The sequence below is a fragment of the Carcharodon carcharias genome, chromosome 3 (genome assembly GCF_017639515.1).
Source record: "Carcharodon carcharias isolate sCarCar2 chromosome 3, sCarCar2.pri, whole genome shotgun sequence".
NCBI lineage: Eukaryota > Metazoa > Chordata > Chondrichthyes > Lamniformes > Lamnidae > Carcharodon > Carcharodon carcharias.
The window spans coordinates 97,200,969-97,225,487 of record NC_054469.1 but is presented as its reverse complement, the minus strand read 5'-3'; the positions used below and the strand labels follow the sequence as shown (position 1 = coordinate 97,225,487).

Here is a 24,519-nt window from a genome sequence, read left to right as displayed (position 1 = left end):
CAATTTAAGAATCAAATATTCTACATAAACTAATTGTAAAAAAGGAATTTATTTGACAATAATTAATTGTTATATTCTATAGGATATATTTTGTCATCTTGTGGTATTATTACTTATATTTACTATAATGCAGGCTTTCTCACGATGGTTTATTCACATTCACATCAAAAGATAGCATTTGTAGAACTCCCACATCTCCCATGATCCAGTACTTACTCTGCAATGCATGGAATGAATAGGTTAGCATGCCAAGTATGATCCTTTTACAAAGTTATTTTACACAGATGTTTCACATGACCTGCCAACCATGCAAGTGCCCTCTTAGGCACATAGGTGGCAAATAGGCAGAAGAACATCATGCTATCGGACAATATATTTCAGGTTAAATTGATAATTGGATTTATTGCAAGAAGCAAAACATGTGCAGCAGAGCAAGGTTAAATCTAGGCACAACTGATTTTGTGATTTGAAGAAAAATCTAGACTCCCTAGAATTTTAAATCAGTTTTAAGTACCTTTAACTTGAATCCTTTGATGAGCCTTTATGTGTGTTAAGTTTCTTTCTCATCAACAAATTTTGAAAATATGGTTGAACTGAGTGAGCTGAAAGATAGGAGAGCTGGCAGCCAAAATGAAAAAATGGAAACCTTGCATTTAAATAGCATGTTTCACAACATCAAGATGTTCCTAAAGTGCTTTACAACCATTGAAGAACATTTTTCTGGAGATGTAGTCACTGTTCCACTGTTCCATGCTGAATCTCTCACATTAGATCAAAGCAGGTCTTTTACAGTTGACAGATTTCTCTCCCAATTACTTCTTAACGTGTGCATAGTTAATATTAATTACTTATTTTCCCAAGTTGATGGATAACTGATTTTTGTTTTCTGGAAAGGATTTATTAAGTCCGTCTTCAGGCAAAGCCTACTAAAATTTCATATATAGTATGGCTGCTCCTTTAATAGTTGTCATGATCAGAGACAGCTCATTCCAATCCAGCCTTAGCCAGTATTATATTTTTGGTTTATTCATGGCTCCCAAGACAAATAACACAGGAAATCCTAGCAGCTAAAGTTCTAGCTTAGGATTGCCATGCATTGACCTAGTTAAGCTTCAAATGGAATTAGATGATGCAGAAATGTTTTAAAACATGATGCAGAATGAAGTTCACAATCCGCCACAAATTCCATGTATTTTTTTTCATAAGGTTTTTTTTTAAATGAAGGGAGCAATCTGGATTGTAGCATTCCATTTTTATTATAATTTAATTCCTATTGTATTTTACCATCTAGAAACATTAAGGATGCTCAAAATTCACCAATGCCTAAATCTCAGTAGTAATAATGCACAAACAATTGATCAGCTTATGGCTGAGGTATAGATGCTAAATTTGGGATGAACATTTTAGGATGATACTTTAGGAATGACTAATCACTGTATCATTATTGAAATAAGTTTTAAAAACATTAACCATTATACATAGACTTTGTTCAACGGGATTCTTGCCACATCTTCAAATGCATTTATAAGCAAATTACAAAAATCGTACAACATGGGCTGGACTATCTTACAGTTTTCAGCAATGGTAACAATGTGGATTGAGGATGGGGCAAGGATAAATAGGAAACTAAAACAGCACTGTATTTTTTATCAGGAAATTCATTATCGATTGTTAAATTGGAAGATTGAAAGGGTGATTGGCTTGTTTGTCCTATTTGTTTCTTTTCATCTACCCCTCCAGTGACATGCCTCCTTTGAACCTTTCTCACATTCAACACTATTCAGCCTAACTTCTTTTCATCATTGTGCTAGGCTCAAGTTCCTTTAAAATGAGTCCATACTCTTCCTTCATGCTTCCCTTGATAATCTCTGCGTTATCCACCTTTCCTGAGGAAATAACACAATTTTCCCCCCTTTTTATCCATTATTAATGAATGTAACTAAAAGGAACTTGTCTTCCTTTTCACTAAAGCTTCCCTGCCTGGTTATTCATTTAATCACTTTCCCAACACAAACTGCACTGACAATTCTGTAGGTCTTGTTGCTAATACCCATTTTGGTCCCTCCTACTCCCCTGGCACCTTATTGTTTAACTGATTTTTGGGGTGGGTGCGATGGTGGCATGCCAAACTGATTAGGAAGCCTGACACATGAGCAACATTTATCATCACGTTTTCTGGTGCAAGCCCACAAATTGTCAAATTTATTGAATTCAGTTCTCCAATTTGCTATAGCTGGATGAAAATCAACAACTTCCATTTTCCAGTCTAATACAATAAGAACAGGGGGGCGGGGTGGCGGCAGTTACCTCAGTTGGTTAGATGGCTAGCATGTGGTTCCGAATAATGCAACAGCACAGGTTCAATTCTTGCTCTGACTGAGGTAGACTTAGGACCTTGTCCTGCCCCTGAGAATGGAAGGCAATGGCAAACCACCACTGACAAAAACAGACAAGAAAATGGCTCAGGATGAAGCATCAGCAGACAATGAGCAAAGCACTTGCCTCTGAGCCGAGCACTCACCCCATACAATAACCACCAGGTAAGTTTATCAGACATAGTCCACAAAGCATTAGCATCTAATGCCGATAGAAAGAGACAATTGGCTATATATAGCTTGAGGGTCCCACTCTGCAAGCATGGGGCAAGGTGAGGAGGTAGGCCTCCATGAACTACCACAGCTGGTATAGGGATTGAACCCTTGCTGTTGGCATTTCCATCCAGCTAACTGAGCTAACCTACCCCCTACAATAACCATTACACTACCTCATTTAAATAACTGACCTAGTTCCTCTCCACTTCTAATTCAAAATCCTTCTAGTGTGCTATCCTTTCAAGCCACAGACTAACATCCTCACCACCTCACCCTCGCTTAGTTTAGGTATTTTCAAACTTCCCCTCTCCTCTGTCTTCTCTGCCCTCCTAACTATTCAGTTTTAATTTTTCAATGGTATCCATGGCTATCCAATTGACCAAATCATATTTCATCTCTTGTCATCTTTGCTGCCACAGTTTTGATCACTAACATTCTACCTCACCATTTGTTTCTCTTTTTTGCATCCCACATTTTTGTACTTGCCTCACCATCCACCTGTGAAACAAAGTCCTCACTCAATTCCCTCACTAATTTTATTCTCGTCAGCCAAAATTGCCAACTTTGGGATGCTAGAGGTTAACATTAACTGCAGAATACTTTTCTCTGACCCCTTTCCTCATGTCCTCTATCTCATTTTGAATACCAAGAGCGAAGGGCGCATGGATTTCTTTGCCTCTAAGATTGAGGCTACCTATGCAGCCACCTATGCTGTCAACTCTTTCTCTTCCCTTGCTCCTAGACTTCCATCAATCTCCTGCCCACTCTTGCATCATTCTGCAGCTTTCCTTCCACCCTCTGTATCATCTTCAATAACCATTTCTTCCATGAAACTCTTCCTCACTAAATTCTTGACAGCTTTACCAGCCGTGTTAGTCTACATGCTAGCCGACATTACTAATCGCTCCTTCCTCAGATACACTGTCTTTCAAAATTGCCAACATCACCCCTCTCCTCAGCAACAAATCTTTGACCAAACAATCACATCTGTAGCCTCCTATTCCTCTCTAAGATCTTCATATACTTTATCACTTCCCAACTCTATGACCTTCTCTCAAAATTCCCTATTCCAATCTTCCCAGTTTGGTTCTACTCTGTTCACAATACAATGACCATTCTGACCAATGTTGTAAATTACATGCTCTGTGCCTGGGCTATATTACACCTGATTGTTCTCCTTGCTACTCCATTGGTTTGATATTGCTGACCATGCCATCTTTTTTCAATGACTCCCCACCATTGCACAGCTCCATGGCACTGCCCATGTGCAGTTTCAGAACTATCTATCCAAACGCAGTCAGCAAATGTCAGTAAGGCACAATCTTCTCAACTCACCACACTTCAGCCAGTTCAGTCCATAATGGCATTTGGGATCACAGGATCTGTTAAATAGGCCCACTGCCTTATTCAGTCAGTCCAGTGAACAATGTCATAGCTGCAATAAAGGTAGCAATAATTCACAACCATTTTCAGGATACTACCATCAATTTTCTGCCAAACAGAAGGATTGAAAATTCAGCCTCATAGTGCACTGCTTACTTGCTTTCAGCTTATTCCCTTATCTCTTTCCTGAAAGTGTGAGTCATGGTAAGGGTACTGTTACATAGGTTCCAGCAATCCTCTGCCAACTGAACATTGTTCATGTGAGTGTCAGAATGCATTGAAGTCAAATCTCATCTTCTCCTCATTTTATGTTCACCTGTGTGCACTTTCCAGCACGGATCACTGAACAGAGATGGAATTTATTACCAGCCTGGGAACACTGAGGATGTAACATCTCTGGCATCACATCCGCTCTAATTGGCTAACTTAGTATAAACTGAATTGGAGAGGTGGGGGGAGGGGATTGGGAAGTTTTCTGCACAGTGCATTTTTGCAATTTAATATTTTGAATGGGAAGAGCTGGTGGCTAGAGATTTTGCCTTTTCAAAGGTCTCCTAGAATTCCAGACATTAGGCTGGGGCCCAGATATACTGGCCGTGGCCTAAATACTGGCCCTCCTGGTGTAGTCCTACTGAGTGGACTGAGTGGCTGCACATTTTCAGCTCCAAGAGCCAGATTTCCAAAATACCTGTGTCTTCGAAGCACGATTAATGGTATGTGTTTATTTCCCCGTTCAAGTAGTTTTGTTCAGTCTTATGAGGAGACAATGCAAGCCCACAAGGGAATTGTGTATTTTGTCTTGCAAAAAGGTAGAATGTATGAAAAGGATTTATTTCAAGTGTTTTGCAGCTCCAAGCCTCAATGTAATGCTGCATTCACCTCAGGGTAGCTTTTTTCTACTTTCAGAAATGTCACAAAGCATTTATGTTAAGTGATTTTTTTTTGCAGCAATTTTCCTAATTTGTAATCCACATGTTTTCAAAATCAGTACATCATGACTTTCACAACTTTGTCTTTTGCCTCCATCTCTCCAGACAGTGCAAATTACTCAACTGAAATATGCATAGTTACACAATTATTGACTCAATTAGATGCAGGAATTGAGATGAATGTTACAAAATATTATGAATAACAAAGTTACAAATTGCCAATTTCCTGCAGTACACAGAAGATTTGCTGAATAGTAAAATATTTTGGAAATTGTACCTAATTTCCATTGCTAACTGGCTACAGTATCCTATAAAGAAAACATTTTTTGTCTTATGTTTCTGCATTCAAAAGATATTGTAACAAAGGATGGATTCTCCCAGAAATGAAACTAAGTGCAAGTGGAGGGCAGCGCCCATCCCGCTGTCCGTGATGATGGCAACTTGTGCCTGATTCTGCGCTTGGAGCCTCATTAATTATGCAAAGGCATGTTTCACTCCACCTGGCAGATAGGGAAATGATTTGTGTGCCCCTCGTCAGCTGGCGGGTTCGAAGGTCTGGGCGCCATATTTAAACACTAGTCCAACACACAATCTCAATCTCTCCTGCCCACCAGAGATGTCTGCAACCCATAAGGGAAAGGCTGAGAGCCTTAGGATGAAGTCTGCACCCTGCTTCACCCACCAGGCCCTCCAGGCATTGGTCTGAAGGGTGCAGGGACAACGGCATGTGCTCTACCCCACGGATGGCTGCAGGAAGCACAGCAGCCTCACCTCTCAGACCTGGGACACCGTAGCAGAGCAGTTCTGTGTGGCTGACAACCAAGCTCGAAGTGCCACCCAGTGCAGGAAGAGGATGAATGATCTCATCCGCTCTGCCAGGGTAAGTCATCCTTCAGCACCCTCCAGTATCAAACACTCATCATGGTATCATGCACTCAAGCGGCTGCTCTCTTCATGGGTTTCATGCAACTATTAACAGGGGGACATGTCAACACTCGTTCTCTCACCGAGACATTCACATCCCTCCAGCCCATCAATCATGTTGCTCATATTCCATCCTCTGGCCCTTCTGGGGAGGGCTCACCACACACAGGGGACATGCATCTCACCCAACCTCTGCTCCATCCCTTCTCACCACATGACTATCTTTATTCTTCATACGGGCCAAGCTGATGTACAGTAGGCACAAGAGAGTACAGAACAGGGGAGGGATGTCCAACATCCTCGCCCTCAATGAATTTGAGAAGGCTGCAGCCGAACTGGCTGGGAAGGACAGGAATCACTCCTGTGGGGAAGAGGAGGTTGGCCTCTCCCACCAACCCAGTACAGATCACAGCTCCATCACCTCATCAAATCTTCACATTCACAGTGAGTCACTTGCAGTCTTATCTAGCTCATGTTCATTAACTGAAACTCTTTTCTATTTCTAGGCACAAGCACATTGAGGCCCCGTGGATCCAGCCCAGCACCACCAGTGTGAGCCACCGGACCTCATCCTAGGACAAAGCTCCAGAATAACCATCACAGCACTCATACGCACCATCCACCAGCTCACACGTCGGTGGGGCACAGCTGTAGATTAGGCTTGGCTCATTTTCTGGGGAACACCTCACCGACACATCCCCGCAGCAGTTGGAGGCAGGGCAGCCCAGGTCTCTGGCACTCGGAGGGCTGCTGGAGACCAGCCACCTGCTCGGCCCGAGTCAAATGATGAGCCTTTAGAGGCGGCAGCTACATCCAATGCTGGAGATGCAATGACAGGCGGAGGAATATCAGGCACAGATTTGACAGTCACTCAGCAGACCAGAGCGATGGAGGGGTCCATCCTCGTTCTGTCTGATTTCGTGGCTCCAACGTGCGAGCGCCTTGAAGTCACCAAGGGAAATCTGTTGACCACCATGGAGACCTTGGTCCAGCAGGCCTTACTGGATTTCTGCTTGGCCCTGCACTCCATGGCCACACACCCTGGTGGGCACCATCAGAATGTAGGTGACATGGCGATGTGGTACCTTGACCTCCTTCCAGGTGCAACATCTCCTGCAGGAGTCAAGGCGGGGCCCTCGGGTACTCACAGGAGGACGAGGATTAGCTGGATACCCTGGGGGCCTCCTCTCAGGACACTCCAAGGGCGTACAACCATTCATAGCCCCCTCTGCTTGTGACCCCATCCACTCCAGCTTCGCATGCCACTGAGGGTGCTTCTGTCCCTGGTGACCCTTAACAGGCTGGAGCCCTCCAGGCCAAAGCCATCACAGACATCAGAACGTAGCAGTCGGCAGACTGCCTCCACCTCTGCTCTGGATGTTGAGGCTGCACCCAGGCGTAGTGGTAGAGTTGGCAAAGTTAAGAAAAATTGATGTGACTTTTGGGTCACAGGTGTGCTAGACATGTAACTAAATTACACTTTTGTGAATACATTTGGTAGTTATGTGAATGTTCCTGCCTACTGAATGCATTGTAATTTTGACCTTTGGAGTACTCTTATTTCAAGGTTTAGCAAAGATCATGGCCCAGCGATTCATGAGGCAAGTGTGAATGCAGGGCTCATTTTCACTGCAAGTGGGTGGACATCCGCTGAGTCGAAAGAAAATGGAATTGAGGGCTAGGAGAGATGTGGCCATATTCCCTAACTTAACTTTACTCTTCCTGGAACCTGTCAACGATTAACATATCACAGGCACATCTTCTATGTCTTCCTTCCTCCATGGCATGATCACACTCATACTGATCCTCAGCAGCCTCCTGAGGCTCCTGGGCCTCAGGATCTCCATCCTCCGATGAGCTCCCATTGTCCTCCAGGCCATCCTCTGGCAAGGGTTCCCAAGCAGCAATCCCTGCAGACGTAATGGCCCCTTGAAAATCTCGGGTACCTGGGAGTGACTCAGGATGTAGGAGTCATGGCAGCTCTGAGGATACGTGCACAAATGTGCTGTATGTGCTTCCAGTGATCACACCACTGGACATTGGTGGAATGATAGCCATTGTGGTTAATAAACATTAGGGGCTGCTGCCATGGAGTCCATATAGCCACATGGGTGCAGTCTATTGCACCCTGCATTCTAGGGTGCCTGAGATGGCGGAGAAGCTAGTGAATCTCATAGCCTGGCTGTCTTCACACAGAGCAAACCTGACATAATGATGGGCCTTCCTGTAAAGGGCATCTGTGACCTCCTTTATGCATCGATGTGTTGCAGACAGAGAGCTGCCGCACAGGTCCCCTGTTGATCCTTGGAATGAACCAGTGGCCAAGAAATTGAGTGCAGCAGTCACCTTCCAAGCCACTGGCAGAGGATATCCTCCAACTCCATGTGGCGTCAGGTCTTTATGAAGAATGTGGCAAATGTGATTTACCAGATCTTGGGATAAGTGAAGATGTACATGCCATTGCCTCTTAATCATTTGTAAATAGGAGACTCTTGGATGATAAACCCTAGGTCTGGCAGGTCCCCCCTGCTGTCTGGATGTCACCTTCTGACCCTCTTGTTCACAGCTGTGGCTCCCCTTGATCATGTCCCTCCTGCTGGAGCTGCACATGGAGTTGCCTCTCCCTCCGTCGCCTCCTTCATTGCATTAGGACCCAGACAAAGGCAGCATTGAGCCCTGATCCATATCTGCTTTTGCTGTCTCTCTGAAAGGAAACGTTGAAGACATTAATGATTCAAGGGGCAAGAAAGTGAAGCTCAGAGGATGACAGGTTTGGAGACTGTAAGGGTCCATCGTTTTTCCTGCCCTACGTGCATGGTGGCTGATGCCACCTTGTCCCTGAGACACTAGCGCACACATTGAGGTGCCCAAGATGGCATCGCTGATATGTCACATCTTGAGCCCTGTGTGGGATTCTAAAGTTTAAGCGAGATGTATGGCCCAGCCCAGCTTTGCTCCAGTCCCTGATGTAGCATATTAATGACTAGTCAGTTGCTCATGGTCAATGAGTGGATGCCCTTTGGCCCATTAGGAGTGTCACATCTGGTGAACGTGTGACAGGCCTTCATTGATGGAATGCCATATATGATACAGCTATGCCTCCTTCACTATTGCCTGCATTCCCAAATTCTACATTTCTATGTGTTATTCTTGAGATGACTGTGATGTGAAGCCACAGAGTTCTGAGTAGCTCTTTAGCAGTGCTAATGAAGCCATTGGCTTTAAGACTCCTGCTCACTCCTGCAGCAAAAAGGGGATAGAGGATGACCCCAGACAGGGGCCTCTCTTTTTCACCCTTCCCCCTGACTGCCATTCCATAGCCTTCCCTCCCCATTGACCCTCTTGTGTTTGTCAGCCTGACCCCATACCCCTTGCCTCACAGCCCTCTGCCAGTTGAAGTGCTAGTCTCTGAAAATGGAAGCCTGCATTAGTACCACAGCACAGTGATGTTCCTCAGAGACAATGAAAGCAAAGAGAAGGAGCAGTCCAACCCTACAACCCCAGCAGAATGACGGTCATCACAACAAGGCCAGCGCAGTGCTAAGGCCGGTATGTTCCACTCAGCTGGAAGTTACCAGCAAACTGAGGTGCAACTTGTGCATGCTGCCCCTTTTCCAAAGGGTTTGACGCCGATGTAATTTCCCACTCGAAGATTGGATGATGCGACATGTTTTAGTGAGCATTCATGACATGCTAATGAATGTAAATGGCGTTCGCACCACTAGTCGGCGGGATAACTGACCCGCCGTGAAAACATTGTCAGGAGAATTGCGTCCTGTTTTTTACCACAGTGGGTTTCCAATTTTTTGCCTCCTGCTGAAATCTGCGCTCCAGCCTGCCACAAAACCAACCCGCTGATTTTGATGCACACTAAAGAAGTGCCAACTTTATATTGCAAGACTTAAAGAAACCCGTAGCAACATAACATTATAGTATGATTGCTGGGTCAGACCAGCTGTTTCTTTGCCTCAGGCTTTTACTGTTCCTGTTTTTCTGCCTGTCTGCAAACCACTACCCACCTTCCCCTAGGGACTGGACAGGAAGCTTCAGATTTTCTCAGGTAGGGACCTTCTATTGTTCAGTTGACAAGTACGATGATAACTGTGAGTGCGAGTGTTGAACCTGGAAGCCTTTAATAAGTCACCCTCTGTTGGAAGCAATTACATGAAGGAAACCATTAATTATTTAGTTGGATATTGGAATTCAGAGTGCAAATTAAGTAATTGAAGAAAATAATTGACCAGCTTTTACCAAGAACAGCTGTATGTTGTCTTAATTGTAGTAAGATCAATCAACATCAGCCATTACTGTACAATGCATTGCTATAATCATTATTCATTTTTAAAATAACCCAGTCCTAATTATGAGTATTCTGAACTTATGAAGATGCCAAAACTAAAACGCTGTACAATACTCCTGAGATTCAGTGTGGCATGGTTTATATCCAAGTTCTTTATTCTTTATTTCTTGTGAAGTCCTCTCTTGTTCCTATCAGGTAAACATTTTCAATCAAGAAATATGGAGTTTCTCTTCATGGATTTGGGCTTCCAAACCAATTTTCAGAAATTGTTGCTCTTGTTATAGGGTTGCTGGAACAATTTAAAATAGTTTTAAAGATGTCTGGATAAACATATGAAATTAATGGATAGAAAAAAAACCAACCTTTAAATCTATCTCTCCCATACACAAAACAAACACCGTCTACCCATCTGGACACATCTCCTGGGAGGAGTGGGAAAAAAAACAGGACAAGTAATGAAAAATAAATCTGATTGTACTGTATTTACTTGCTAACCTTCCTGTATTATTATAAAAATCAGAATAATACAGGGCTGGTGCAAGAGTATTTGGTGCCCTAAGCAGACCTTTAGCCTGCTCCCCCCAACAATTAACTTCCAAAATAAACACAATAAAATGGTAAAAACAAAAAAAACTGCGGATGCTGGAAATCCAAAACAAAAACAAGAACAGAATTACCTGGAAAAACTCAGCAGGTCTGGCAGCATCGGCGGAGAAGAAAAGAGTTGATGTTTCGAGTCCTCATGACCCTTCGACAGAACTAGAACAATAAAATGGCACTAACACTTGTTCCCCATCAGTTCCAGTCTCACACTAGCGCTAAAAATTGTCAAGCTCATGGGTACTTGTTATCCATGGCCTGCCCTCACTCCGGTCGCAGCCTCGCAATCCCTTTGCTAGGTGACTTATTAAAGGCTTCCAGAAATGAAACAGGCAAGTTGACACTGGGTTTATGACCAGATGTCATCACGCCAGATTTTACACACGCAGTTCTGATTTGCAAATGTAAAATCCTGGTCCATGGTATCTTTTGCATCCACCTGAGAAGACAGGCAAGGCCTTAATTTAACATCACATTTGAAAGACAGCACCCTCAGTGTTACACTGAAGTGGCAGCTTAGATTTTGCTCAGTACAAATCTCAGTACTTGAACCCATAACCTTAAGTTCAGAGACAAGAGTAGTTTTATAGCTGAAAACCAAGATCAAGGATAGCTTTCTCAACTTTCTATTTCATCAGCAGTGATCTGAATAATATTTGAGAGACAGTTATTTAAATATTCTTAGAATCACAGAACTGAGTCACCCCAGATTTGCACTAAGTGCAGTAGCAGGCGGGATAAAAGACATTTTATACACTGGCCACAATGCTGGCTTTTCATGTTGTATTGCTCCATTCCCGCCTCATTAATTGTGCATTCCCAGGAAACACACCGGGTCACTGGTAGGGCAGACTTTGATTCACCTGCCACACTGTCACCTCAGACCTTCAGTAACTGGGTGCCATATTTAAAGGCCACCCCTGCACAGAGCTGGCCGCATCCTTCAAGGAATAGGAAGCTGCTGGGAACTGATGGCTGCCAAAGGGAGGAAAAATACTGCCCCCAGATTTAGCAACACCTCCCTCAAGTGCCTATTGGATGCGGTGGAGGCCTGCTATCAAGTACTCTAGCCCTGTTCCAGGCGAAGACCAACAAGCAAGGTTACCAGTCCAGCATGGGAGGCAGTGGCAGTGGTAGTCAGTGCCAACGCCCTACAAAACAGGACAGCTATCCAGTGCAGGAAGAGGATGAATGTTTTCATCCGTTCCACCAGGGTAAGACAATCACCTCATTACTCTCAACTCACACACTCACAAACCCATCACACATCCACAGGGATCTCACATCTCAAGCGACAACACCACAAAGTCTCTCACACACCCTCATGTCTCCATCAGGCTCATATCCTCTGGAGCTCAAGTCCTCATCCTGTCTATGGCTCCGCTCACCACACAAACATTCCATGCAGTGACATGTGTCCTGCTCACACTCCATCCATCTGTTTTCATGCAGGAGAAGCTGGCACACAACAGCAGAGGAGAGGTCCCAGACCGGGGTGGGGGTGGAGGGTGGGGGGGATGGTGTGGAGTGGCCCACATTAGACCCCTCACTCACTTTGAGGTGTGTGCCATCGTGCTGACTGGTGAGGATGTGGACTGTGCCTGTGGCGACAGTGAGGTCGACGGTGAATGCCCACGTGAAGATCCTGCACCACATCATTTCTCCTTCAACGCAAATGTGAGTGCACTCTCTCCTTTTGACTCTGCTGCCATGCACTCATTATCTCTACTTTGGTTCACAGGGAGCTCTGCCAAGTACCCTCAGCGAGCCAGTCCCTCAGCTCCATCCAGGTCCTCACCTCCAGCCAAGGGGACCCTCCTCCATTGAAGAGCTGGAAATAAGCAGCCTGGAAGACCCGTCACAGCGCTTACCCACACCCTGCACCAGCACAGATATACATAACTCAGTGGACCTAGATCTAGAGCAGGCTTGAGTTCACAATCTGGTGGTCACCACATAGACACATGTCCACAGCAGGAGGAGGCAGGTTCAGCCAAGCTCCCCAGCGCTCAGAGGACTGTTGGAGAAGAGGCATCTGTGAGGTCTGAGTCAGATGATGAGCCTCTGGATTCGGCCTTCCAACTCATTGTGGAGAGTCAGCAGAAGACGGGGGAACATCATGCAGAGCTGTTGGAAGCCCTCAACAGAGTGGCATGCAAATCGGAGGAGTGTGTATGCATGCTCTCTGATGAAGTGCTGCCCACATGTGCATGTATGGAGGTCTCCATGGGGATGATGGCAGATGCCATGGAGGCCCTAGTCCAGAAGAATACGGAGATGTACATAGACCTGCATTCCATCGCGGTAGCCATGGGTGAGTTCCTGCAATGGCAACGTGAGAGGGAAATGGAGTACTTTGAAGTCCCTCTAGGTGCTCCTTCCCCTAAAGGAGCCAGGCTGGGGCCCTTGGGGACCCAAAAAGAGGAAGAGCAGCAGTTGGACCCCTGGGTGATCCACTCGGGAAACTCAGATGCTGTCCTCTCCCTTTGTATCCCCTTTGCCTGTGACCCCCTCAACCTCATCCTCTGTAACCGCAGAGGGAGCAGCTGAACCACAGGAGGAGAGTCAAAGCAAGCTGGGGCCCTCAAGGCCTTGGCTGTCCAGAGGAGAGCCAACCATTGCACAGGCTGTCTCCCCCCCCTGCTTTGGAAGTCAGGGAAGCGGTAGACCTAGAAAATATAAGAATTTCTAATCACAACTGGTTGCACAAGTGAACACATTTTGTCACTTAATATTCTGAAAATATATTAACTTGCACTGAGTAATGTGTAATGGTATCGTTCAGCTTCATTTACAGGCTGCGCAAGTCCTCCCCCTGCATCATCCCCACCCCCACCCCCCACCCAGGCCACTAGCAGCTCAGCTGGGCATAGCTGGACTATGAGTGATTCTGGAGGGAGAAGTGTGTGTGTGGCAGGGCCTTTCAGAGCCTCATGCAAGCACTCTCCCATGCACGCAGAGCCTTCATCCATCACACTCATCACAATACCCTGAGCATTTTCAGTGCTGCCTGCTGGGGTTCTCTTTCAGTTGTCCATCTGAGCTGACCTGCATCTCCTCACCCACTGATCACATTCCCATGCAGCATCTGTGCACATCCAACACAAGGCTCCTTTCACTTTTGATTTCAGAAACATGGCCATTGTACTGTTTGTTTTCAGCTCCACTGTCCTTTGCCCTCCCCCAGTTACCCATGCCTTTCCCCCCATCTCTATTAACCTTCCCCGACATCACCTTCCACGTCCTCACTGTCTCCTAAAAACCATAACTCATCTTTTTCCAAGATGTCCAGGTGAACATGTACGTTTCGTATCTTCCCAAGAATCCCAACCCACCCATATTGACCTCCTCCTTCCCACCCCCAGGGTCTCTGACTACTCTGAGCCCCCACCATCCTCACCGTCCCTCTACCACTATCGTCGCACCCTCACCCTCCCACCCTAACGGCTCACTCTTCCCTCTCTTATACTCACCATTCCCTTCTACAACGCATACCCTCAGTTCGCTCCCCAGGAGTTAGTCACCGACTCCACAGACCTCTCCCTTGTATTTTGACCTGGAAATACCCCCCCCGCCTCCTTCCTCCACCCTTATTCCATCCTCCTTCTGGACCCCTTCCCTCCAAACTCCCTCCTCCCCTGGACTCCTTCCTCTCCCTATGGACTCCTTTCTCCCTCCAAGCTCCCACCTCCCCCCGGACTCCGTCCTCCCCCTGCGCTCCTCCCTCTCCCTGGACTCCTTTCTGCCCTGAAGTCTTGCCATTCTCCGAACTCCTTCACCCCTCTGAACTCCTCTTACACCGTCCTCCCTCCTTATGCCTACCTCCTCATTTGCTGCATTCTCCTGGTTCAACCCTCATCCCCCCTGTACTCCACCAGCCCCCCCACCCCCTACTCCCAACCTCAACCCCTGACACCATCATTCCCCCCGCCCAACCTCACCACTGGCCCCCTCGTCCCCCGTGCCCAACAACATATTCCCTTTCCCAACCTGAACCCCACCCTGAAACCATCGTTCACCCCCTTGCAACCTCACCCCACAGGTACACCTTCCTTTCCCAGTCAAACATAGATGTTCCCCTCCGACTTCTCGCTGATCATCTGTAGCAGACCATGACCAAGACCCTGATGTACTGAAGCAGACCCGAGACATCAACGGTGACCTCCCATCTTCCGTGAATTGCTTCGCGGAGGAGCCATGTCCATGAAAATCCACTCAGCATGCAATGCACATGTTCCTCTAGGGCTCGGTAGCTGTAGGCCTCCAGCATCTTCTGCTCCTCAGGTGTCCACGATGTGAGCAAGGCCCTAGCGGTAAGTCTCAACTTTTGTACGTCACACTTGTCAAAACATGTTCTGGGCCGGCATGTTTTCCCATCGACGTGCCTGAATGATCCAGAGTTGGGGGATGATTCCGGCGTGCTGGGCTAATAATTATATGCAAATGTATTAAAATGACGTTCCTGACATGTGGCGGTGGGGAAGGCGGCCCGCCATTGATGGATGGAGAAGACGATTGCAAACTGGTTTCACAACATTGTGAAACCAATTTTTGGCCTTCTCGCCATATTGTCCATTCACGCCCACCATGATGCCCGACGCCAACAGGGACGGAAAATCCCGGCCATGGAATCATAGAAGGCTCACAGCCTGGAAAGAGGCCACATTGCCCATCATGTCCGCACTGTCCAAAAAACGAGCCAACCAGCCTAATCCCACTTTCCAGCATTTATAGAATCATAATCAGCAGAAATTCAAAATAACAAAAAGCTATGAAAATGAATTTACCACTAGTCTCATATGTGACTACTCCCCAGAACTAAAAATGGCCTAGAAATGCTTTTGTTTGGAGCCAATAATTTCATATTCAATCAAGGATTTAACTGAAATTCAAGGGCCAGATTTTTTGCTTTCATGAATTTAGGTGCATCATTGGCATAATCCGTCTTCCAACTGACACAAAGTGCACCCCTGACCCTGGTCAATCTACCAGCATCTGCCCGATGTGGGGGCTGAGTTTGTTGTGGCAGACCCCTGAGGCCCATGAGTAGTGAAATGCCTCAGAGCTGTTGGTAAAAGACAGACACTTGTTTATTTGTAAATTTGTCCCCCCTGTCCTATGCAATCAATTGATTGCACTGACTCTAGATTTTTAGGCTGTATTTTCCTGATCCTGAATCTAAAGGGAGAAATTTGACCTGTGAAGGGGGGTCGTGGAGAGGGGTGTCAGGGCAGGTGGGCAGTTAAAGATCGAAAAAAATGCAGGCGTTTTGGGCAGCTGGCAGAACGCCCCCCCGCACAACCCCCTGCCAATTTCCATATTTAACTCGTGCAGTTTTGGAGGCGTGTGGGAGAGCCTTGTGGGTGAATCAGTGTAATATTTTAAATACATTAAAAAACAGTTGACTGAGGATTTAAGCCTGCATTCTGGCTTTAACTGGCAGTGCACAGATTTCCCAGGCTGAGTGAAACCTGCCAGGTTCAACAAGGCAAGAGCAAAGCAGGAATTGACAGGACTGTTGAACTGAAAGGCTGGTAAACTTTTAAATGCTGCACCAGGACAGCAGCTTCCTTCTCTGAGTGGAAGCTTTAGCTCGCAGGACTTGTTCTGAGAGTGTGCTTTCAGTACTTTGCAATTGACTTCCCCTACTTTGAAGGTTATTTCTGTTGCCTTGGACTTTTCTCACTGTCAGCCTTCACTGCAGCATGGGAGCAGCCTCCATATTGAACTCTGTTGAGGAACAGTAGAAGCTGCATCAGCAACACGATCAGCAGGTGGAACATCAGCAGCCTTCTCCTTAGACACTTGCTGCTCCAAAGGACAGAGAGGATGAATACCGAGGTCCAAATCTTCCGGTCTCCAGATTATCGGAGACTGGATCTTTGACTCAAGATGACCACCTAGCTATCCCCCAATCCAGCCTGACTTGCTCACCAACCCACCTACCACCTCACCTACTTGCCACATCACCCATCTGCCACCCTACCTACCTAGCAACCACCTCTTCACCTGCCACCTCACCCACCTACAACCTGACCCACCTGCCACCTCACCCGCCTGCCACCTCACCCGTCTACCACCTCACCCACCTGCTACATTACTCACCTGGCACCTCACCCACCTTCCATCTCACCACCTACCACCTCACCACCTGACACCTCACCCACCCTACCCAACTACCCACTTACCTACCCACTTACGCACTTACCCCATCCACCCTCCCTGCCATCTTACTCATTCATCCATTCCCTAACATTCACACTGGACCTTTAAACTTACCACATGACAGCTAGTGTCATAAAAAGGACACTTGCCCTGTCTTCCCCCTGACTTTACATCACTGCGACAGAGCTCTTGGAGAGACACTGCGCTTTGTATTTCTAGTAAAGCTGGGCTTGGAACATCCGGTAAGAAATTCAGAATCGGGTCGAGGTGAGGGAAAGTTTGAGTGGAGCGGCAATCTGACTATGATGATCTGGGTCAGAGTTCCAGGTCACAGGAGGCAATACCCTGAACATATGGTATACCAACTCAGGAGCGCTTTTCTGGACATGACTGAGCAACAGTGTCTTAGGAAGCTCATATTCAGCTTGTTGTTGACCTCTGCAGCACCCTGGAACTAGGCCTCCTGCCAATTGCACCAGGTGGGCATACATTATCAGTGTTGTCAAGATCACCACAGCCTTGAATTTCTTTACCTCTGGTTCCTTCCAGGGATCTGATGTTGACATCTGCAAGGTTTTGCAATCTGCTTTGCACAAAAGTGTCTCCCAGGTGACTAATGCCATAAATGTCAGGGCCGCCACTTATATCCATTTTGCTGCTGTTGAGGCCAGTCAGAATAAGAGGCCCCTCGGATTATTGCAATGGCTGAATTTCCACGGCTTCATGGGGTCAAAGATTGCACACATATGGCAATCAAGGTGCCCTCAGATAAACCAGGAATATTTGTCAATCAAACTCATAAAGGCTCCTTAGACAGCACTTTCCAAACCCACAACAGCCACAATCTAGAAGGACAAGGGCAGCAGATAGCTGGGAACACCACCACCTGGAAGTTCCTCTCCAAGCCACTTACCATCCTGACTTGGAAATATATCTCCATTCCTTCACTGTCACCGGATCAAAATGCTGGAGCTTTCTCCCTAACAGCACTGTGAGTGTACCTACACCACATGGACTGCAGCGGTTCAAGAAGGCAGCTCACCAGCACCTTCTCCAGGGCAATTAGGAATGGACAATAAATGCTGGCCTAGCCAGCAACGCCCACATCCCATGAATGAATTAAACAAAAGAAAGGGATTCAACTCCATTACTGTTCAGCTGGTTTGTAACCACTGGAAGTTTGTCATGCATATCTGCAAGATATCCACAAAGCTGCATGAATGCATTCATTCTGCACCAAGCCAGTCTCCCTCAGATCCTCTGAGCCCCAAGGTACTCATCAGGTGACTCCTTGGAGACATGATACCTGCTAAGGATGAGATTGAGCATCCATTGTATTCCATCCAGCTGCCAGAAGTGTCTGAGACAGCCTCATACAGACACAGTTCAGCTCAGTTAAACTGAGGCTGTGCAGCCAATTGGTTCACCAGTGATGATACCGCTGCCCTGCCCCAACACAGAGGATTCCCACAGTCAATGATCCTTCCATTTCACTGACTCCCAGAGCTTGAATTCTACTCTTGTCAGGCCATTTATCTCAAAGCTGATGTCCACTTGAAAATTGACAAGCAATAATGGAGATGAACAGTGTAAATTTGAAATAAAGTTCTTTAACAGCTCAGTAAAGTGGATATATAACAGAGGTTTAAACACAGAAGTGATTTTCCTTAGCAACTACAACACCTTTATCTTTTTTGTGCTACTCCTGCATGGTGTTACCTATGTAACTTCAGTAGAGCTAGAAGCAGTCTACTTGGCCCCTTGCTTTGACTGCTTAGATGTTCATGGCACATGCCTCCTGTGCCCTCAGCGAGGGCCCTGCCTAAGAGTGCCCCACCAGCAGGGACAGATCTAGTCGCCTGGCCATGAGAGAGCATGTGGGGCTCTGACTGGGGGAGGGGGACAAGGGGGGAAGTGTGGGGGCATCTTGAGCAGAGTCTCCATTTTAATGTGTCCTTTCTCTATCCTCCCTCTCGTGGCTCACTCACATTTCCCTACTAACCAAGAGCTGGAGAGCACTCATGGAGTTCAACACCACAGGACAAATCAGCACACTTGATTTATGCCCCTTCCATCACCTTCAACATTCACTCCTTCCACCACTGGGGCACAGTGGCACCAGTGTGTACCATCTACAAGATGTGCTACAGCAGTTCATCAAGGCTCCTTAGACAGCATCTTCCAAATCTGGGACTTTTATCACCTAGAAGGGCAAGGTCAGCAGGCGCAAGGGAACACCATCACCTGCTCCACTTCCAAGTCCCACACCATCCTCACCCAGAAATATATTGTCTGCTACTCCTTCACAATCACTTAGTCTCTCCCTAACAGCACTGTTGGGGTATCCACGCCAGGTGAACTGCAGTGGTTTAAGAAGGTGGTTCACTATCAGGTTCTCAAGGGCAATTAGAGAAAGGCAATAAATGCTGGTCTATCACTGATGTCCATCATCCCATGAATGAATAAAAAATAACATTGAGCACTTGAGGCACTGAATGGCCAAGGTGGGCGTTTCCTCAATCCTATTCAAACTGTCAGACTGACCGTTGGTCAAGGTCAGCATGCATTCAGGTGCCTGTCACAGCACACCAAGCATGCTGACATTTTCCATGAAAGCAGACATCAGTGCGATAGTCAGATACATCATGACACTAATGCTAGAGATGGACTCCTCCAATCTCTCTCCAATGCTATACACTATCTAAAAATGTTAACAGCCTTACTCATTTTTTGCTGCTGCTCCAGGTTGATGAACCCCAGGCTCATCCTCTGTGTCCAGCTGAACAGAGCATGGAGGGTCCCGTGGCGTCCGACAAGGACTCTCCACTGTTGTTCCTACCTCTAGCACCTGCTCATTTTGATGTGTGATTCACGATGTGACAATGTAACCAACTGCCTTGGAGGCCCCACCCAGGTATCTATGTTCTGGGCTTTGCTGTGCCTTGCACAGTGAGAGAGGCTGTGCTGGAGCTGTGTTACAATGCCCCCTCAAATTGTGTGACCTCTGAGGACTCTTCAGCCTTGTCATGCACTAACTCCTGTGTCACGCTTGATGGGCTTGTGGGAAATGAACAACATGAATTGGAACTGATGAGGGAAAACGGTTCAAGGTCATCATTGTGCTCATATTTCAGTAACATCTGACATGATGCCAGTGATTATCTTCTGCCATGTGGCAGTGTTAAATGCTCCAGCTCTCCATTACCAATGGACAGGCACTCCAGAACTCAGGCAATTTCCAGTTTTTCCTCCTCCCTAACTGTCAAGCTAACTATGAGAGGAGGGCCACACCCTGTTCTCTGTTTCTCCCTGGATTTCAACGTTCTCTTCTGCAAGGAGAGAAGGAAGAGAGTTATGAGTGTGAGAAATTGATGAGGATAAAGAGGATGAAAGCCCTGCATTTGTGGAGGATGAGTGTGAGGAAAGAGTAGGAGATGTCAATACGATAAGACTGTGTGTCAGTGGTGGCTGTTCAGATGGGGATATGTGGAAGTGCCCTGAGAAAGAGGAATGGGTGGACATTCAAGATATGTTGATCTGAGGAATGTTGGGCAGGAGAAGGCTGGGGAAGCCAGAGTGAGAGGGCTGGCACTTGAAAGTGGAATGCTGCTCACCTTTCCTGCACTGATGAGGTAATTGAATCACTTTTGGCACTGTATCTAGGTTTGTGGGGCCACATTCCTGCTACTCAACTCCTCCACAGCTTTTCATCAGACATTTTTTGCTCACAGATGCTGGCTTCTTGTTCTTCCCAATGCCAGAAATAACACTTCTCTGCGGGTCCTTATTGCCTACAGCATTACCTCCAGGGTTGCATCTGAGATCTGGGGCTGGGGAGAGGGCCAGACATGACCCTCCATGTTGGCACTCTATCAGCTAAATTCCTGCCTGTGTGCTGATACTTGGAGAATATATGGATTGTAATACAATACCTGCTGGGATCAAATTAAATAATGTTCTTTGACAGTCAGGTGTAAGTTGTCATTGTCCTTGTGCATGTATCCCAAAAAGGTAACAGATAAGTTCAGCAAATAATAGGGAAAGCAAATGGAATGTTGGCCTTTATTTCAAAGGGAATGGAGTATAAAAATAGGGAAATCCTGCTCAAACTATACAAGGGACTAGTTAGACCACACCTAGAATACTGTGAACAGTTTTGGTCTCCATATCTAAGGAAAGATATACTGGCATTGGAGGCAGTCCAGAGAAGGTTCACTAGGCTGATCCCAGGTATGGAGGGATTTTCTGATGAGAGGTTGAGTAGGTTGGGCCTGTACTCATTGGAGTTTAGAAGAATGAGAGGCAACCTTATTGAAACATATAAGATTCTTAGGGAGCTTGACAGATTAGATGCTGAGAGGTTTTTTCCCCTTGTCGGAGAGACCAGAAGGCATAATCTCAGTGTAAGGGGTCCGCCCATTTAAGACAGAGATGAGGAAGGATTTGTTTTCTCAGATGGTAGTGAATCTGTGGAATTCTTTACCGCAGAGGGATGTAACGTTGGGTCGTTAAGTATATTCAAGGTTGAGATATAGATTTTTCATTAGTAAGGGAATCAAGGGTTATGGGGAAAAGGCAGGAAAATGTAATTGAAGATTATCAGATCAGCCATGATCTCATTGAATGACGGAGCAGACTCATTAGGCCGAATGACCTACTTCTGCTCCTACGTCTTATGGTCTTATCACACCCACCTGCTCTGATGCATCGGGAAACCCAGAAGCAGGACTTCACTATATTGACTGAGTTAAAAAGCCGTGGAAAAGTCTGCACATAGTTCTTTCCTGTTTCAGAACTGCTACTGCCAACCACCCCCCCCACCAATCCCCCACCCCCTCCACCTCACCCCTGTCCCCTCTACTACCCCCTACCCCATTGGTAAAAGGAGCAGAAGTTAAAATTTCACCCTATAGGTCCCCCTCATGACAGCAGCTCAGTCTCCTGGATCAGGATCACCAAATATTCATGGCGGATTCCTGGCAGAATTCCCATCAGCAAGCAGGAGCCCACCGTCAAGAAGAGTGAGTGCTACTGAAACACCCAAAGCAGGAGGAGGCATAATTAGAAGGGCCAAAATATCCCTCACCATTGCCTAAGGCCTCAGACAAGCCTAAGGCCGTCAGCATGTAATTGCTTAGAGCGAGAGGAAATCTCTCCTTTTGAGCCATTCTCATCACTACAGTGGACCTAACAGCAAGTCTATCCCAGGAAGCAGCAGATACAGAAGCAGATGGTAGGGAAATATATATGTGGGAGGTTCAGGTCAGAGCGGTGGGCTATTTTATGAGGGAGAGCAGTGGGTTATTTCATGTGGGAGAGCAGTGAATTATTTTGCCTCCGAGACCAATGGGTTATTTCGGAAGACAAAACATTGGGTTATTTCCGGAAATTGAGCAGTGGGTTATTTCGTGTGGGGGAGTAGTGGGTTATTTTGGGAGACAGAGCAGTGGATTATTTCAGGAGTGACAGTAGTGTGTCGCTTCATGTGGGAGAGTAGTGGGTTATTACAGGAGAGAGAGTGGTGGGTTTCTTAGTGTGGGAGAGAGCAGTGGGTTAATTTGTGTGGGAGTACAGGGGGTTATTTCATGTGGGAGATAAGTGGGTTAGTTCATGTGGGGGAGTAGTGGGTTATATTGTGTGGGAGAGCAGTGGGTTATTTCAAGAGAGAGAGTAGTGGGTTATTTCATGTGGGAGAGCAGTGGGTTGTTTCAGGAGTGAGAGCAGTGGGTTATTTCATAAGGGACATAGTGGGTTATTTCAGGAGAGAGCAGTGGGTTATTTCATGTTGGAGAGCAGTGCATTATTTTGTCTCAGAGAGCAATGGGTTATTTCGGAGAGAGAGCAGTCGGTTATTTCAGGAGACAGAATATTGGGTTATTTCCGGAAACACAGCACTGAATTAATTCATGTGGGAGAGCAGTGGGTTACTTCATGCAGGACAGCAGTGGGTTATTTTGTGTGGGAAAGTAGTGGGTTATTATGTGTTGATGAGCAGTGGGTTATTTTGTGTGGGAGAGCAGTGGGTTATTTTGTGTGAGGAAGTAGTGGGTTATTTCATGCAGGAGAACAGTGGGTTATTTTGGGAGAGAGAGCAATGAGTTATTTCATATGGGAGAGCAGTGGGTTACTTTGTGTGGGAGAGCAGCAGGTTATTTTGTGCAGGGGAGTAGTGGGTTATTTTGGGAGACAGAGCAGTAGATTATTTTAAGAGCAACAGCAGTGGGTTATTTCAGGAGAGAGCAGTGGGCTATCTTGTGTGGGAGAGCAGTGGGCTATTTCATGCAGGAGAGCAGTGGTTTATTTTGTGTGGGAGAGCAATGGGTTATTATGTGTCGGTGAGCAGTTGGTCATTTTGTGCAGGAGAGCAGAGGGTTATTTCATGCGGGAGTGAGCATTAATGCCAGATAGAGGGAGCAGTGGGTTGTTTCGTTTCGTGGAGTAGTCGATTATTTCATGTGGGAGAGTAGTAAGAAGGTAAGAACATAAGAAATAGGAACAAGAGTATACCATTCGGCCAATCAAGTCTGCTCCACCATTCAATAAGATCATGGCTGATTTGCTTGTGTTTCGATTTCCACATTCCCATCTAACCCCCATTACCTTTTATTCCCTTGCCTAACAAGAATCTATCCACCTCTGCCTTAAAAAATATTCAATGACCCTGCCTCCACCACGTTCTGAGGCAGAGAATTCCAAAGTCGCATAACCCTCTGAGAGAAATATTTCTCCTCATCTCTGCCCTAAAAGGGTGACCCCTAATTTTAAAACAGTGTCCCCTAGTTTTGGACTCACCCACAAGAGGAAACACCTTTTCGATGCCCACCTTGCCAAGGCCGTTCAGGAACTTGTATACTTCAATCAAGTCACTTCTCACTCTTTTAAACTCCAGTGGAAAAAAAGCCCAGCCTGACCAAACTTTCCTCATAATACAACCCACCCATTCCAGGTACCAATCTAATAAACCTCCTCTGAACAGCCTCCAATGCATTTACATCCTTCCTTAAATAAGGAGATCAAAACTGCACACAATACTTGATGTGCAGTCTCACCAATGCCCTGTATAAGTGAAGCATAACATCCTTAATTTTACGTTCAATCCCTCTCGTAATAAAGGATAGCATTCCATTGGCCTTCTTAATTATTTACTGTACCTGCATACTAACCTTTTCTGCCTAAATGTATAGCCTGCTTTTTTGTTCTTCCTGCCAAAGTGAACAACTTCACATTTTCCCATATTAAACTCCATTTGCCAGATCTTTGCCCACTTACTCAACCTATCTATACCCATCTGCATCCTCCTCATAACCTCTTCACAACATACTTTCCCACCTATCTTTGTGTTATCTGCGAATTTAGCTACTACGTCTTCATTCCCCTCATTTAAGTCATTGATGTAAATTGTATAGTTGAGGCCGCAGTACAGATCCCTGTGGGACTCCATTCGTCAAATCCTGCCACTCCGAATAAGACCCATTTATGCATACTCTCTGCTTTCTGCTAGTTGGCCAATCTTCTATCCATGCTAATATGTTACCCACTACACCATGCACTTTTATTTTCCTTAATAATGCTTGATGTGGCACCTTATCAAATGCCTTCTGCAAATCCAAGTACAGTATTCCAACAG

General features: G+C 46.1%; 1 protein-coding gene across 4 annotated transcripts in view; it reads left to right on the top strand.

Annotated features, from left to right (window-relative positions):
- The window catches only part of vwc2 (von Willebrand factor C domain containing 2), a 219,848-nt gene that overhangs the window by 50,751 nt on the left and 144,578 nt on the right, over positions 1–24,519 (top strand). The gene's annotated exons all lie outside the window — the stretch shown is intronic.